General features: G+C 38.1%; 1 long non-coding RNA gene across 1 annotated transcript in view; it reads right to left on the bottom strand.

Annotated features, from left to right (window-relative positions):
- The window catches only part of LOC110743080, a 345865-nt gene that overhangs the window by 316930 nt on the left and 11059 nt on the right, over nt 1-17876 (bottom strand). Inside the window, exon 2 of the long non-coding RNA XR_002521581.2 lies at nt 14930-15008. This is a non-coding gene — a long non-coding RNA (uncharacterized LOC110743080). The remainder of the gene's footprint in view (nt 1-14929; nt 15009-17876) is intronic.

The following is a 17876-nucleotide window of genomic DNA, read 5'->3' as shown; positions in this document are numbered from 1 at the left end:
TCAGTAAATATGTGTGTAAAGATATGTGTCTATGTGTGTGTAATATGTGTATATACATGGCATATGTATCTAAGTATATCTATTTATACACACACACATATATATGACACTAGTACCAAAAAAATCAAAAGCAACTTGTACACAGGATTTCCAACACTGACATAATTCTCCCTGGGTTAGGATTAAACACCAGTTATAACCACTGTCAGCTTTCCAGTTCCAAATAAACTGTTATCCATTTCCTAGTTCACATAAAGAGGTATTATTAAAGCCTTGTTTATATGCCCTTGGAAAGCTCGGATTTACTGTTCGCTCCAGCTGTTCAGAATAAGTTGGTTATCGGAATGCATGTGATAAGGTTAGCTGCCTCTTTCACTCTTACCCCAAAGGTATTTGTACTTTTAACAGGTGAAGGCCAAATTTCTTTTAATTGATTCATAGTGGTTGTACACATATATGGGGTAATGTGATATTTTGATACATGCATACAATGTGTAAGGATAAAATCAGGGTAACTGGGACATCCATCACCTCAAACAATTATTTCTTTGTGTTGGGACTATTACAAGGTTTCGCTTCTGGCTGTTTTGAAATACACAATAAACTATTGTTAGCTATAGTCTCTCTACTGTGTTATCATACACTAGAACTTACTTCTTTTTCTTCTTCTTTTTTTTTTTTTTAAAGATGGAGTTTCATTCTTGTTGCCCAGGTTGGAGTGCAATGGCGCAGTCTCAACCCACTGCAACCTCCAGCTCCCAGGCTCAAGCAATTCTCCTGCCTCAGCCTCCCAAGTAGCTGGGATTACAGGCACCTCACCATACCCAGCTAATTTTTTTGTATTTTTAGTAGAGATGGGGTTTCATCATGTTGGCCAGGCTGGTCTTGAACTCCTGACCTTAGGTGATCCACCCACCTCAGCCTCCCAAAGTGCTGGGTTTACAGACACGAGCCACCAGAATTTATTTCTTCTATCTAATTGTATTTTAGTGCCCATTAACCAACTTCTCTTCATCTTCTACTCCGAGCCTTCCCAGCCTCTAGCAACTGCTATTCTACTCTCTCACCTCAATGGGATACATTTTTGTTTTTAGCTTCTACATATGGATAAGTTCTGTGCCTGGCTTTTTTCACTTAACATAATGTCCTCCAGTTCCATCCATGTTGCTGCAAATAACAGAATTTCATTCTTTTTTTGTGGGTGAATATTACAGTGTGTGTGTGTGTGTGTGTGTGTGTGTGTGTGTGTCACATTTTCTTTATCCGTTCATCCACTGATAAACATTTAGGTTGATTCCATACCTTGGCTATTGTAAACAGTATCAACGAGCATGGGAGTACAGGTATCTCTTTGACATACTGATTTTCTTTCTTTTGGATATGTAGTCCTCAGTGGGATTGCTGGATTGTATGGTAGTTCTAGTTTTAGTTTTTTAAGACACCTTTTTTTTTCTGGGTTTTTTTTTTTTTTTTTCATAGTAGCTATACTAATTTACATCCCCCTAGCAAAGTATGAGTATTCTTTCTCTACATCCTGGCTAGCGTTTGCATTTCCCTGATGATTAGCAATGTTGAACATTTTTTATATACGTGTGGGCAATTAATATATCTTCTTTTGAGAAATGCCTATTCAGATATTTTGTTCATTTTCAAATTTAATTATTTGGGGGTTTGCTATTGTTTTTTATCAAGAAGGTGGACTGAGCATAAATAGAATGTAGAAGTGTGTCTTGTGTTCCTTCATGAATACAACTAAATTGATAATAAAATTTTCTCTTAAAGGGACTAAACCCTTAACTGTGAAGAAAGGAGGATCATTTGGTTTTTTAAAAAGAGAGAGACAACTCTACAAATTTCTTGAAGGTGGACGGTATATGGAAACATTTTTGTAGAAAAAGAAATGAGGAAATCTAAAATAAATGTAGAAAGGTACAGTGGGTTGGTTTCTTAAATGTTTTAGGGAAAAGTTATTTTGAATCTATTATTCTACATTTTAAATATAGTGAGAAAATAGAAACATCTTTTATACAAAAGTGCTTAGAAAGTTTACCTCCTGCATAGCCTTTTTAAGTAAGCAACTTAAAGATATGCTCCAACAAAATAAGTGTCAAATTCAAGAAAGAAAGAGCCTTGAGCTATTAATAATCTCTGGGAATAACTCAAAAGTTCAATAAAAGTAAATCAGAGGTTGACAGAGGTATAGACAACCCATAAAGCAATTGCTCCAAACAAGAACAGAAACTCAGTGGGCTCCATGACTAACTTTTCAGGCAGGATAAAGGAATTGATCCCATTCAATAGATGGGATAAGCCAGAAGCTGCAAGGTCATAATAATATGGTACAGAAGGCTCTATTTCTTCTCCTAGTAATTAGAAACCCTAGGAAAACTGCAACATGATTAGCGTATTTGAAAGACTTTAAATAAATGAAATTCTTTTGACCTAGCACTGGAACACTGATTGCTCAAGGGTCATAAGGGGTTTGAGGATGTAACATTTATTTTATATATAGTGAGCAATATTTACATAAGTATAATAATGTAAATGCTTTTCACTGAACTTCAGCTATGAAAATGTACACATAGACAAAGTAGAGGTCTCCGGGAAAAATCTTTCTTTGTGTAGAATGGTCCTTCAAAGCAACTGTCATTCAATAAACAGCTATTTTCCCCTTCATCAGTAGACTTTCCCTGAAATTACTTTAGACCGACCTTAAGTAATAAGAAAGAAGAAGCAACTGAAGTGTAGTTTGAATTTGGGCATAAATGATGATTTAGGCATATATTTATGTTTGTCTTGTGTGTTATTAGTTGAAAAAATGAGAAAGTTACTTGTCAATAGGCACCTTCACTGGTGAAAGACTGGTAACTCCTGTAAAACCCCCAAATGTCCACACAGAACCTGGTATCTTTTATTCTCCCTTTAGGAGGCCATGATGACATTGCAGGCTAAGCTCTATTGTCTGTGCCACTGCAGATACACCTCCTAGATCCTGCTAACAGAATTGCAGTCACATTCTTTGTGGTCCCAATAGCTACTGGAAGTCCCTCTCCATCCCCAGAATGTGTCACGCTCTTCCAGGAGTAACAATGAATGAAACCTCTTCTTCCCTCTCCCTGACTCTGAGTATGACAGTGGTGGCATATTTAATGAGACTGATATATTTCTGCCTTACCAATCTATTTATTTTTTAAAAAGGAGAACCTAATTTCACTTTCGGGATTTAAAGTGAACTTTTACTTGACTAACAAAGCTCAGAAGAATTAAGTAAACTTACTCAAGAGAATGTAAATGCTATCACTCTCAGCAATGTATATTTAAACAAGAGTTAACAGAGGTTTGCAGAGGTGAAGACATGAGTGAGCAAGCAATCAGGTGGACGATAGAGTAGAACCACTAATATTCTCATGATTGATAGAGAGTCCAGAGATACTACCTGACCTGTAAATGGGGGCAGAAGATGGGGCTGTTTGCCAATACACTTGGAGGACAGCACCTACAAATATGAGCACCATAGGGTTCCATGGTTGGAGGGAGGTCAGGAGGAAGAGCAGCCTGGTGTGGTGGAAACAGAACCTGAGTTACCCTCAGAGGTGACCCAGTTCAATCCTGATTCCATCATTTACTGGATGAGTGACTCCAGCAGTCACTTATGCTTTTTGAGCCTCATTTTCCTTTTTGATAAAATAGGAATGATAATATCCACACCTCAAGAGATAATGCAAAGTTCCTGGCATTTCAAGTTATCTCATATATAGTTGCTTTCCTTCTCTACAAAGCCTTTATGTGTTACACCTTTTCCTCAAAACCCACTCTGAAGATGTCAACTCTTTATACATCCTAAGCTAGTAGTGAGAAATAGCTTATGGAATATTAGGCCAGTTTTTCTTCTTTCTTTCATCAATTATCTCATATTTTCTTCCTCATTAAAAGAAAGTGTTTCTTGACTTCCAAGGATTTTATGTAAATGCTCAATGTAAAGTGGGTACATTATGCTGAATATTGATTATGCTGGATATTGTGTGGACAAGCAAGGCATCAGTCAGGTGATTTTTTTTTTTGAGATGGAGTCTCACTCTATCACCCAGGTTGGAGCGCAATGGCAAGATCTCGGCTCAGTGCGACCTCCGCCTCCCAGGTTCAAGTGATTCTCCTGCCTCAGCCTCCCAAGTAGCTGGGATTACAGGCACCCACCACCACACCTAGCTGTTTGTATTTTTAGTAGCGATGGGGTTTCACCATGTTGGCTAGGCTGGTCTTGAACTCATGACCTCAGATGATCCACCCACCTTGGCCTCCCAAAGTGCTGGGATTACAGGAGTGAGCCACTGCGCCCAGCCCAGGTGATATTTTTAAAGGTGTGAAAATTCAGCCACACCCTTTGGCCTGAGTCAGCTTTGCCTTTCTGCCAGTTGGCTCACTGCCCCCCTCCTCTGGAGCTGATTGCAGCAGGGGTTGCGTTTCGTGAAATTCTATAAAATGCTGGAACTACAGGGCCTTTAAGATACTGCCTTCTCTGTGGACGTAGAAATTCCACCGTTAAAACTACTCCTTATAGTTTCCCATCATGTTTATTTTGTTATGATTAGGTTGAAAGGAAAAGACTTTTTACTAGGTAGTCTTATCCTCTTTGTGTATGCTTTCTGATTTAAAAAAAAAAAAAATCTGAAATTTTTCCCTTTCCTGAAGGTCTCTTAAAAATCTTTATTTTATTATTTTTTCCTTTTTCTTTAAATGTCATGGCCAAGAATTATTTTCTCGTGATTTATCATGGAGCACTCAGATCATCAGTTCATTTAATGTCATTTCACTTTAAAATTTGTGCCAGTTAACAAGATTTAGGAAAAACGTAGTATGGCAGCGACTACTAGGCCAGCTGGCTACATGCCCTTTCATAGCCAGATAACAAACATTTACAGCAGCCATGCTCTTCCCATTAACAAAGAAGGGATTTTTAATCAAACCTCCAAAAAAAACAAACAGATCTCAGCCACAAATCTAAGTTCTGAAAATAAACTAAGCATATTTGTCTACGTGGATAATCCAAGACTCCAGGGTCCTATGAAAATGGGCTCCACTAACACACCAAATTTCTCAGTTTTCACAAACATAGCCAGTTCTTCCACCACCTTTTAATATCCTCTCCTATCCTAGTATCTCAGGAAGCTCCCAGGGGTTTCCCATTATACTCAGAGTTTCCTCAGACCAGCACTCTAATTTAAGTTATTGAGCTTTTCCAAGTCACCGTCCACAGCTGACCATCACTTGGGGCCAGCCCACTGCCATGCACTATCATGGCTACTCCATCTCAGACCACTGAGGTTGCCTTCAGATGCTGCTCTCCCTACTGCCCCAGCTGATGTTTAGTCTTGGCAGGGGAATGAAGTATAGCCATGAAGTACCTGCACACTGTAGTTTATGTGAAAGACAACCTCTGAAATTGTGCAGTGTACAACTTGCACAACCATATATAGCCCTGGCGCTGATCAAAATTCTCAGTGCTTACCTGCCACTACTTGGAAAGAAAACAGCTTTCTGCTCACCAAACCCTACTTTGAAACTACAGTCAGAAATAGTTTGTAGACCCCCAGTTATGACAGTTATTTTAATTTTTATACACCGAGCATTTAAACAAAGGGGACATTCATAATGTCAGAGTGGCTGAGCCAAGGTACATTAAGATCATAGTAATATACTATACTCAGATAGTCTTCTCTCTCTCATCTTACTGTCCTTCATATCCTGTACTGAATCTAGCTTGACATGTTGTGTTTTGCCTTTCACTGCATCCTCCCAAGGCTTTCTGGGATATCTGTATATTTCTAGACTGCCATCATTGATCCTGTTCATGATCTTTTCTCAGGATGTTTCTCAACCCCATTAGTCTAACAAAACAAACGAATCTTAGTTGAAGATAAGGTCACCAACCTCCCAGAGCTTGTCTTCCATTGAGACTCAGCTGGGTCATCCTGTTATATGCATGTAGAGACTCTTACCAGAGTTATGTAAGTTTTCTTTTATGTCAGGAGCTAGACACATTATCAAAGTCAAACCAGTTAGATACCTCAGTCCCAAAATAGAACTTTGATATTAAGCAGCATAAAGCAAGAACATAGGAAGACAGTGCATGTTCATCTCTCCCGCTTCAGTTCCTAGAGAAGACTGCCCAGTGCTTCCTGCCAGGACTGCCCTGATTTTTGTCTTTTTTCCGGGCTTACTTCCCCAACGTTTTAGCAACTTTCTGAGCTGACAATTTTCTTTGAATTAAAATTCCTTTTTCATTTAAATTAGCTAAATTCAGTTTCTGTCTAACACCTGACAAATCCTAACTGATACAATGTGAGTGAATAAAACAAAACATTGCTGGGAAATACACACACACCAAAACAAAACAAAACAAAACAAAACAAAACAAAGAAAACCTTGAAATATTGGAAAGCCATACTTTGTCTCTTGGTTCAGTAGAATCAGTAACATAAAAATACCATTTATCCTTAAATTTATTTTTAAATTCAGTGTGATCCATATTAGAAATCCAAAAGAGGTTTACTTTTGAGCCTAGACAAAATACAGAATTTCACCTGGAAAAATAAACATGTTGTAACATACAATAAAATTTTGAAAAAGAAAAGTAGTGAAGAGGTACTTGTCCTGACAGATGTTCAATTATAAAATCTATTATAATTAAAACCATGTGCTGATGGTATAGAAATAGAAGAAAGATATCAGAATGAACAGAAATTCGGAAATAAAGACAAGCATATTTAGCATTTGATATATTTAAAAGATCGGCATTTCAAATTTGTGAATGAGAGAGAACTAGGGATTATCCAATAAGTAGTGTTTACAAAATTGATTAGCATTTAGCATTTATATTTAATAAAATATGAAATTGGAGTACTACCTCACTTCTTATTCTAAAATCAACTCCAAATGGTCCACATAAAATATGGGTGAATATTTTATATTAAGCCATCAAATTATTGAATATCATTTAAATACTTAAAATTTAACATGTAAAGGTTAAAAAGTAAAGCATAAAAGTACTAGAATAAAACATAAGTGAACTAAAATGTAACAAAGAAAAATTAAAGTAGTATTAGAGGAAAATGTAAATATTTTCATAATTTAAAGTGGGAATGATCTATCTAGAAAATACTACAATACTATATTATTATAAAATACTAGAAATAATATATCATTTAAGTTATGTGCATCCCTGTAACAGGGGAGAAAAAAACTAGAAATAAACACAGTACGTTCTACTAAATATTTAGTTAACTATATTATGTTACCTCCATTCAATGGAATACCATAGAGCCTTTAAAACTGATAACATAGAGCTACATAGTGCTCATTTTCATGCTCTGCTTTAAGTTTGGGGCTTCTCCTAGTCACTCACTAACAGGTGGGAAGAGCTCTGGAAGGGTCAATTGGGTTCTCAGAAGCACTTTTACATGGAGAGAAGTGGGCGATAGATGGATCTGGATCAGGACAAATGACCACTTTCATTCTATGTTCCACAACTCCATTCACAGTATGAGTGTAAGAAGCAGAGAGCCAGGACAGGTGTGGGTTTGGGACAAAGAGCCAAGGAGCCCACTCCTCCAGTAAATGGTGGGCCTCAGGCTAGAGCCATAAAAGGAGTCAGCCCTCAAGGCCACCCTTCCTTATAGGGTCAGAGAACAGATAGGCAATGGGGCCGAAGCCCTGCACAGTAATAAAGAGAGTATTAACTAAAGTGTCCTGTGGGTAGCATACACCTTTGTAATCAAGTATGATGGTTAGCAGGATGAGGAAACTCAGCTTCTCAATCCTAGTTTTGATTCCTTTCATAAAGCCCTAACAAAAATGTCAGAGGGCCTGATTCATCTCTTCTCCTATAGGCTAGGCTTAATGGGAGTCAGCAAAGGTACAATCAGCAACAATTACATCTTTAAATTATATCAGATTTCTCATAGCCTTGAGGCAATGCTTCTTCGTACATCTAGCTCTAATCTACTTTTTTTTTCTTTTTTTTGAGATGGAGTCTCACTCTGTTGCCCAGGCTGGAAGTACAGTGGTGGGATCTCGGCTCACTGCAACCTCTGCCTCCCGGGTTCACGTGACTCTCTTGCCTCAGCCTCCCGAGTAGCTGGGACTACAGGCACCTGCCACCACACCTGACTAATTTTTTATATTTTTGGTAGAGACGGGGTTTCACCATGTTGGCTAGGCTTGTGTCGAATTCCCGACCTCAAGTGATCTGCCTGCCTCGGCCTCCCAAAGTTTTGGGATTACAGGCATGAGCCACCGTACCGGGTCAAGATTCTAATCATTTCAATGAGAGGATACCTCTGTCTTCTCTCTTTCCTCCCACCAACTTTCCCTTATCTTTCTCCTCTACCCACTCTGCTGTTTTGCTCATAGATTTCTTAAGGCACTTAACATATTTATCTTGAAATGTAAATGAAACCTGTTTAATTCTTCTAATATAACTATTTGATGGGAATACTCATTTTATCCATCAATTACCAATTAAGTGGAAAAAGTATATTTCACAAGTCTGTGATCAAATAGTAATTACTCAGAGAGGTTTTCCTGAATCCTCAATTCAAAATCACAACTCCTCATCATACATTCTCCCATTCCTTGCTTTCTTGCTTTATTGTTTCTATGGCACTCAGAAACTTAAACAATATAGTATTTAAGTAATCTGTATATCTTGTTTATTGTTTGTCTGTCTGTCTCTCTCTCTGTCTCTCTCTCTCTCTCACACACACACACACACACACACACAAATTGCGAACATGATGAGGACAGGAGGTTTACTCTGCTTTATTTACTATTGTTTCCCTAGAACCTAAAATAGTATCTGTCACATAGTAGGTGCTCAAGTGCTCAATATAGTTGTTGGGATATATACTGTCACCTTAAATCTGAATTTGAGATAGAATAAAAAATCCCTGTCCCTAACTAGCCAGCCTAACTTACCTGAAGAAACGTCTGGCAGCTATTACGAGGTCTTTCCTTCATGCATAATTCGAGTTGCTTCGCACCTCTCTGGTTCTCTAACAGGCTCAGAAAAATAGAAGATGGGTGGGTCATGGGCATTCTTACCATGGTCAGGAGGTATTTATGGTAAGAAGGTACTTTTCAGTAGAATCCTATCAAATGCTGGACTGGTACAAAAGGATATGCTTATGAACACAGGAGGAACAGGAACACCTCACCAGAGGCAATGGCCAGTGGGAATGGTCCTTCCATCCTTTGAGGAAACTACAATGTGAGCAAGAAGGGATTGTTGCATACACATTCATTGGTGTGATATTTAGCTTTAAATATATAGAAAGGTCATTGGCTTGTCAGCTCTGCAAAGACTTATATATAAGTGAAATTTAGATACTTTTTATTTGTGATAATGCTTTAAAGTTTTTTTTTTTTTAACATTTTTACATTCATTTCTATCATAGACCCTAACATGTAATTTATGAAAATAAACCACCATCAATCTAGAGTTCAATATATGTTTTAGCAACATCAGTAGCTCCCCTGGAAAGTATATAATGAGTTTATCTATTTTTTAAAAGTCTTTGAAATTTGAAAACATTAAAAAAAAAAAAAGTGAAGCTCCAGAATTGTTCATCAGTTGCCACTTTCAATATGATATATTATTGAAGAATCACAGCAGAGCTTCATCAGAAGGCCAGAAAGGCCTACCTATAAATAATATTCATTCTAAAGAATAAGAATAGGTGAGGAAAAAGACCACCTTGATGCTGTGATGATGCTTTTCTATAACACAAATACTTGGTCAAGGCTTTTTCTCCAAAAGCTTGCTTTCTAGATTTTGCCTGGAAATTTCTAGGACCCTGCAAATCCTTGCAAAAGTGAAAAGAGGGAAACGGCCTAATTCTCTCTCTCATTTACCGTGCACCACCTAGGTGAAACAAGAAGTTCTGTAAATTACTCACTGTTTTTATTTACCCCTGCTGGGCTCCTTGTAAGCCTTCCTGGGTTTGTTATACTCTGAAATATGGAGCATTAATGACCTTTTAGAAAGTGCCAACACATGTCAGGAGGTGGCTACTTGCTCTGCTCACCATAAAAAAAGGGTGTTAATAGGCTCCAAAGGGGGCCCTCCGTTAGGAAAATAGTACTTCAAGCCTTTATTAACTTACTGCTATCTTGTAGGGGGATCCAAAGTGGTAAGCCCTCAATTTGAAGAAAGGCTACATTCGAGAACAAGGGAAAGAAGGCACTAATGGGGTCCTTTTACAATTTGAATTAGATGTGTGACCTTGTAAAGCCTGATTAACTATTGTGTTTTCATCTCCCCCTGTTGACAGTTGGTTTGTTAAGTGGCTTCTCTTAATAGCAAAATGAGTGTCACAGAGAGGGTGCTGCTGGAAGCCAGCCTTTGCAATTTCCAGTATGTGTCAGATCCTTTCCAGCTGATTTTAATTCATAGATAAAAATGATTTGAAAATAGAAACCAAAAACAGAGGCATTTTTGGTTCTTATAATAGCTCTGTCTCTGTCATTCCTTTGACTATTTATTATCAAAGAATTTTTAGAGCATTTTCATGACAAGGATAACAAGATATTGAATTTTTTGTCTCTCAGAATAGTATTGCAGTAATGTCTGGCCTGATTAACAATTAACTCCAAATGACTGAGCTACCACATTAGTATAGCAACAATACAGCTGAGCTGGCCCTACCTCTGCACAGAACTATTTGGGAAATGGCATGTAAAATATCCAGTAGATCCATCTAGGACTCCAATGGGTGTCTTAATCATTAATAATTTGGAGGAAAAAAAACATGCCTATACTCCTTCCACTCATTCTCATCACCCCACTCTCCCAGCTTCACCTATTGATACACTTAATATTGAACCAAGCATTTTCACTAACATTCTGAATGTTTACTTGGAAGTTGTTTCACAACTTGATTCCAGTTGGGACCAGAACCCAAAGCACTAAAATACCCTGGGAAAAGCTAGTCTCCTGTTATGTCTAGTTGAGACTGGAAGTAGTAGCATTAGATATCTTGCCAGAGAGTTTGTTCTCATGACATTTATAACCCAACTTTGTAACTCCAAGAGTCTAGAAGAGTTCTGGATTCAATTATGCAAAGGGAACTTGATACTCTCCCAATTGTCCCTTGGGTAAATTATGAAAAGTTTGAGTTACATGGGCATGTGGCACCTCTCCCAGACATTCAGCTTCACACACAGGTAAAATGAGGTTAAAATGGACATTAATAAGGCACCCTTGACCGGAAAAAGGAGTCAGAAAAGGCCTCAAAAAGGTCAAAAGGGAGAGGCAGGTAGTGCTACTTAAGTTGACCTGGTAATGAGAGCAGGGAAGGGGGACGTTCTGTCATGCTGTCCTAGGCTGACTGTGTATATACTGATTGTGCATTTACTTGAATACTGGTTTAGGAAAGCAATGTGGGTAAAAGCAGCTAGAGCAGTCTGGGTGATCAAAAGCAGGTTACTCGGCACCTCTGAACCTTAGTTTCCTGAAAAGTAAAATAAAATTAATGTAAGGCAAAAATTAAGTTAATAAATTCTTTGAAGTACCTAGCACAATGTTCAGCATGCAGTATAGCTTCAATAAATAGCTACTGTTTTCAACAACAATAGTATTACTATGGTGAACAGAATAATAATTTGCCCAGAAGATATCTATGCTCTAATTCCTGGAATCTGTGAATGTCACCTTACATGGCAAAAAAAAGGACTTTGCAGATGTGATAAAGTTATGTCTTGAGATCGGGAGATTATCCTGGATTATTCAAGGGGTCCTACGTGCAACCATAAAAGGCCTTATGAGAAGGATACAAAGGGAAATTTGACACAGAAAAGAAGGAGGCAACGTAATGACAGAAACAGAGACTGGAGTGATGCGACCACAAGTCAAGGAATGTCAGCAGCCACCAAAACCTGAAAAAGGCAAGGACCAGATTCTGCCCTGGAGCCTTACGCGGGAGTGCAACCCTGCAGACACCTTGATTTGGGCCCAGTGATACTAACTGCAGACTTCTGGCTTCCAAGACTGTGAGTGAATACATTTCTGCTGTTCTAAGCCCCAAACTTTGAGGTAATTTGTTACAACAGCCACAAAAACAGAAATAATTAACCTGTAATGTTTTCAGTGTTCTCATGAATGAAACCTCCCAAGTATCAGAAGATGAGTGGATATGTGAAATGGTTGTGTCAACCACATACTTAAGAATAGGAGGGATGGGGTTATCTCCAAAGAGTAATGTGATGAATTCCTGTTCAATGGCCCCTGTCTACAATGATCAACTCCAAGTCCTAATATACTTGACTATTTTAACTCCCTGGAAATTTCAAGTTTCAAAAGTTACCTAATGATTTGCAATTAATTCAGAGAAGAGTCTTAAGACTTATCCAGATAACACCTTAATTTAATGTATTAAAATATTCATCCACCAAACATCTACTATTCATACTAAATGTTGCAGATGAAAAGTGAAAAGAAAAAAGACTAAGTATCTGTAACAAGATTGCTCAATCCAGTTAGAAAATACGGCTTAAACACTAAAGAACACATTCATGCTTAGCTGTTGTGGCAGATATCACAAATTGCTTCCCAATATTTGTCGTCATGTTTTTATATGGCATTGAACCCATGACCATCCAGATAAAAAACTACATTTCTCACTCCCTTGCAGCTCAGTGGCTAAATAATAAATTCTGTCCAGTAATCTGTGAGCAGAAGCAATATGTGCAACCTTCACTTCATGCCCAAAAGAGGAAGGGGAACACAATCCCCTTCTCTTTCCTCTGCCCATCTGAATTTAATATGAACATATTAGTGAGTGTACTTGGTAAAGCAGACAAGAATAACAACCACATAATAGATTTTTAAAGTCTACCTTTCCAACACTTTGGAGCCCCTATAGCATCCCTGGACTATTTATGTTCAGATGTACATGAAAGAGGGGAAAATACAAACAACTTTTATCTTGTTAAAAAGATTATGTTCTTTTTGCAATGACCAAATCTAGATCCAAATGGAAGGAACTACCAATTCTCCATGATTCAAAATGATGTATGTACATACAAGTGGATAGCCAAAGAGAAATCAGCCTTTTTGTGAATTAATAACACCAATTGGAAACAACTTTATTTTAATTCCAATTCTAATGCTGCATTGTGCACTACTTGTTTGAACCAGATTGGTTGGAGGATGGGGAGAAGAAGCAGTGAGAAAGTGCTGGACAGTCATAAGAATAGAAATTCAAGTGGGTGAAGTAACAACAAGTAAATGGTTTGTGATTTACCTTCTACTCCCAAAGGACGTGAGGTAAAATAATCAGAATGGTGTCCTGGAATGTACACAGGATTTGAGGTCAGAAAACAAATCCTAGTCCCAGTTTCATTACATACCAGTGTTGTGACCTTAAACAAGTCAATTAAATTCTCAGAGCTTCAGTGATTTCATCCATAAAATGGGCACAATACTATTTATACTATCCAGCACATATTAAAAAAAATGTAATAACAAAAGTGATCCTACAGGGCAATTGGGAAAATATTACATAAGCTATTATGAAGAGTAGAGGTTTCAAACTGGAGCTTAGGAGTGGAATTTTCCCCTTAGATATGTTTTTGTTTGACCTGCCCAGTGTCTTTACATTTTTAATTTGTTGTCAACTTTTGAAAGCAACACAATTCACATAAAAGTACAAACTCTCTTAGATTTCTTAAGAAATCTAAGAGTTGGACAGCACTTAGTCCTCATCCTTTCCATGCAACAGTCAGTTCATTTTGAGTATTTATTTATTCATTCAACCAGTATTTATTTATGATGGACTATGTAGATGGCACTGTTCTAGTTGCTGAGTAAAGACACAATTGAAACACAGGTGAGGCCGCTGCTCTCCTAATCTTACTTTCTGGGAGGACTCATCTATCATCCCCTGGACAACTCCACTCACTCGTACTCCCTGTGTGGATCCTGTGGGCTCTAGAGTTTGTGGCTCCAGACTGCTTCCAGGTAAATGCTTTCTAGAGTGAGAAGAGGTAGGGAGGTTGCACAATTGTGTGCCCGATGGGATAGGGTGGGTGAGCAAAGTGAGAAGAAAAATAAAGAAATTGCAATTTGCATCAAAATGTTATGGTCTTAACCAAGTAACCTTTAGAATTAGACAAGACAGGTAGCTTTTCTACTCACTCATCCACTCATTCAATAAGAATTCTCTAAATACTGAGTCTGTGCCAAATATTGTACCAAGAGGTAAGATATAGAGATAAATGTCTCAAGGAGCTAATGGGATACTATTTAGACATCCTCAAAATCTCAATACCACAATCAGACTTGCACTATTTCAAACGAAGGAGACTTCCCCATAACCACTGGCATGCCACCGAGACTAAAAGTCAAGTCTTTTATTCAATGATGGCAATATCTAATTTGGGGTTTTTGCTCCCTACATCTTTTAAGTGCTTTATATGGTTTAAACCATTCTATTCTCATAACAACACAATGCAGCAGGCATTACTTTTATTCCCACTTATAGATATGACCTAGAAACATACTGTTAAATCCTGGGTCTACTTTTTACATTTGTAAGATCTGGCATTTCTTCTCCATGACCTAGTTACTTGTCCTGACTATATGTAAGTTTGCTGTCTGTTTGCTTAAATTTCAGACATTTTACAAGCAAAACTTGGTGAAAAGTCATTTTAATTTATTCACTTATCATTCTCTGCCTTGAGGTGCTTTATTACCAGGAGCACAAAAGCTAGTTCAGGGAAACAATAACAATATTATAAGAATTGCTATTGTTTATTGCAGGTATTACTATATTATCCTAGGTACTTCATAGATTTTGTTTCTTTCATCACTCCCTTCTTATTCAGACAAACAAGGAATTGAAGCTCAGAGAGATGTGCAATTTCCTGTACTTACACAGCTAATAAGTGCCAGTGCTCAAATACAATCCCAGACTTCCATCTCAGTGCTCTTCGTATGTTCCACATGACGTATTCTGAAGGGATTGTAAAGGCAAAATTACATATAACATATAATTGAAGCAGAGGTCTCCAAATTTTTGGTGAGCCCAAAGATTTCCAGGCAGAGGATAAGGCCTGGTCCCAGGCTGGGGATTGGCATAATGGGTTAGTGGGGGGCGGTCTAGAAGGGAAGTGAACTTTCTGGGTGGTGCCACACTACTTGTAACAGTCAGAGAATTCCCAAACGGGGGCGGGGCAACATGTACTATCTGGTGGTCTTCCTGATATGGCTTCAAGTTCTACTGGTAGTTGCTGATGTCGTCAATCTAAAGATGAGCATTTTAAAATGCCTTTGGTTTTAGGGTTGGTTTATTTCATGTGGTCATTTTCACCTAATGAAATCATATTCAGTTCAAAATTACATAGAAACAACTAAAAAGACCTTAGGGGAAACAGGTTCTTCTGGATGAAAAATCAAATTTAGCCACCAATAAATTTAGTTCAACGAAAAATGGAAACCACAAACTAGACTGCCTGGCTGCATTGCATGTATGCTAATGTGCCATGCATTTCTGATGCATTAGTACAAAATGTTCTGTATATTTCAGATGTGAAACCATGTTTTAGAAATAAAGAAATAGAATCAAATAATAAATGGCAAATGGTCACTGTTAATCTTTGACTTACTTTTAAAGCATGGTACTACTTGAAAGAGCAAATAATACACATAATGTTAGAAAAATAAAGTTATTGTTTTATGGATGTCCTTTGTTTAGAGAGGTCCAGCTATTTCTATATGTGTCTCTTTGGCCACAATACTCTAAAAAAAGAGAAGACAGAAAGAAATACAAAGAGAGAACAAGAAGGGATCTGAAGAGAGAGACTGGAAAAGGGAATAGTACATGGGAATATTTTTGCTTCCAGCTATGGACAAGTGCTACACTTTCTCCTAATAACCTTGACCTGCTTTTCCTGGCTCAGCAGTAGCAGCTGTGTCACATCAGCTTAGCATCTGCTTATCAATCTAACTGTGCAAACCTGACTCCCGCTTCCAGTGTCCCTAGCATTGAGGATATCACAGTGACCGGGTTGACTGAGCAGCCTGCAGAATGTAGGAAACAATCAGTTCTTAGGAGGAGGAGGGCAGGACAAGGTGGGGAGAAATTACCAGAACATGGTCTCTTTATTGTCCAATGATCATAAGGAGAAAGAATATTTGTTGGGCAGCACATGGGACAGGTTGTCCTAAAGTTGCAGAATTAATGGGTTGTTGAATCTTAAAAAGAAAAATGCCATTCCATCACACACCTCAGTAAATATGTAACGGTGTGTGAATCCTCTGGGAGCATTGCTGCACTGATGCTTCGCTATGATATTCATAGCTTCTCAGCCAAAAACGGAGACACCAGGAGCAGTGTGAGAACACAAAGCAGAGCGATGGTGGTTAAGAGTTTGGCCTTCTTGTCAGGCTTCCAGGATTAAAATTCTCACTTCACCACTGACCAGTTTTGGGCAAAGTACTTAAGCTCAATAGTGCCCTTAAGTTCTTGTGAGGATTAAAATACGTAATGAATAGAAAAGTACAAAGCCTGATACAAATGATACAATGGACTTTGGGAACTTATGGGAAAAGGTGGGAGTGGGGTGAGGAATAAAAGAGTACACATTAGGTACAGTGTACACTGCTTGGGTGATGGGTTCACCAAAATCTCAGAAATCACCATTAGTGAACTTATCCATGTAACTCAAAACTACTTGCTCCCCAAAAACCTACTAAAATTAAAAAAAAAAATAGTATAGAGACTGGTTTCTGGTATGCACCCAATAAATATGTGGTCTGAGAAATACATTTATAGAAACAAAATAATATTAAAAGCTAAGGTAAGTCATACTGTAGAAATGGGGCCTGTCCCCAAAACAAGTGTGTTTATATAGTGTAGATAGATAGCATGCATTCAACCACAGTAAGGCTCAGTGTGTGATGGCTCCTTGTCAGAGGATTTCTTCTGATCTGGGCCCATCTCAGTAGTCTAGCCTGAAGTATCCTCCAGTAGTCATCGAGTCAACAAATATTTAGTAAGTCCATTTTAATCTGTTCTTATAACTTAGAAGCAGTTCTAGACAGTGGGGACACAGCAGTAAAGAAGAGTGTTAAAGTATCTCCCTCACAGAGCTTACATTCTAGAAAGATAAATAGAAATAGATAAATATATAAAGAGATGTATAAAGTCAGCATGTGGTAACTGCTGTGAAGAGAAAGCAGGAAAGGAGATAGCGAGGGATAGGGCTATGGTTTCTAGTTAGTGTGGTTGAGTGTCCTTGAGGAGGTGATATCTGCATATACCTGAAAGAAGTGAAGATGGGAGTAGGGCAATTATCCTGGGACATTTCCAGGTAAAGGATCAGCAATAGGAAAGACTGAAGCCAAGTGTGTTTGGCAACTCAAGGGAAAGCAGGTCAGTGTGCCTGGAGCAGAGTGAGTGAGGGAGAGAAATGAGGAGATATAATTAGAGAATTGGCCAGTGGCCCATCATGTAGGTCATCAGATGCCATCATAAGGAGTTTGGAATACCTAAAAATATGCTGAGAAGACATCAGAAAATTTTGAGCAAAGGGATGTCATGATCTGACTTATGTTTTACAAGGACCCCACTGACAGCTGCATGGAAAATAGATTATAGCAAGTAAGACTGGTTTCAAGGAAACCAGTTAGGAGTCTTCCTGGAATAGATGATACATGAGTAACTTTGATAGGATGGCAATGGTGAGATGTGGTCAGATTTGGGATATATTTTGAAAGTGGGGCACACATGATTTGAATCATGGTTTGAATAATGGTATGAAAGAAAAATAAGAATCAATATTGACTCCAAGTTGTTTTTTAACAAAAGCCAGCTGTGTGA

Source organism: Papio anubis, chromosome 6 (genome assembly GCF_008728515.1).
Source record: "Papio anubis isolate 15944 chromosome 6, Panubis1.0, whole genome shotgun sequence".
Taxonomy (NCBI): domain Eukaryota; kingdom Metazoa; phylum Chordata; class Mammalia; order Primates; family Cercopithecidae; genus Papio; species Papio anubis.
Note: the sequence above shows the minus strand (reverse complement) of the source record. Positions and strands in the feature narration are given on the sequence as shown.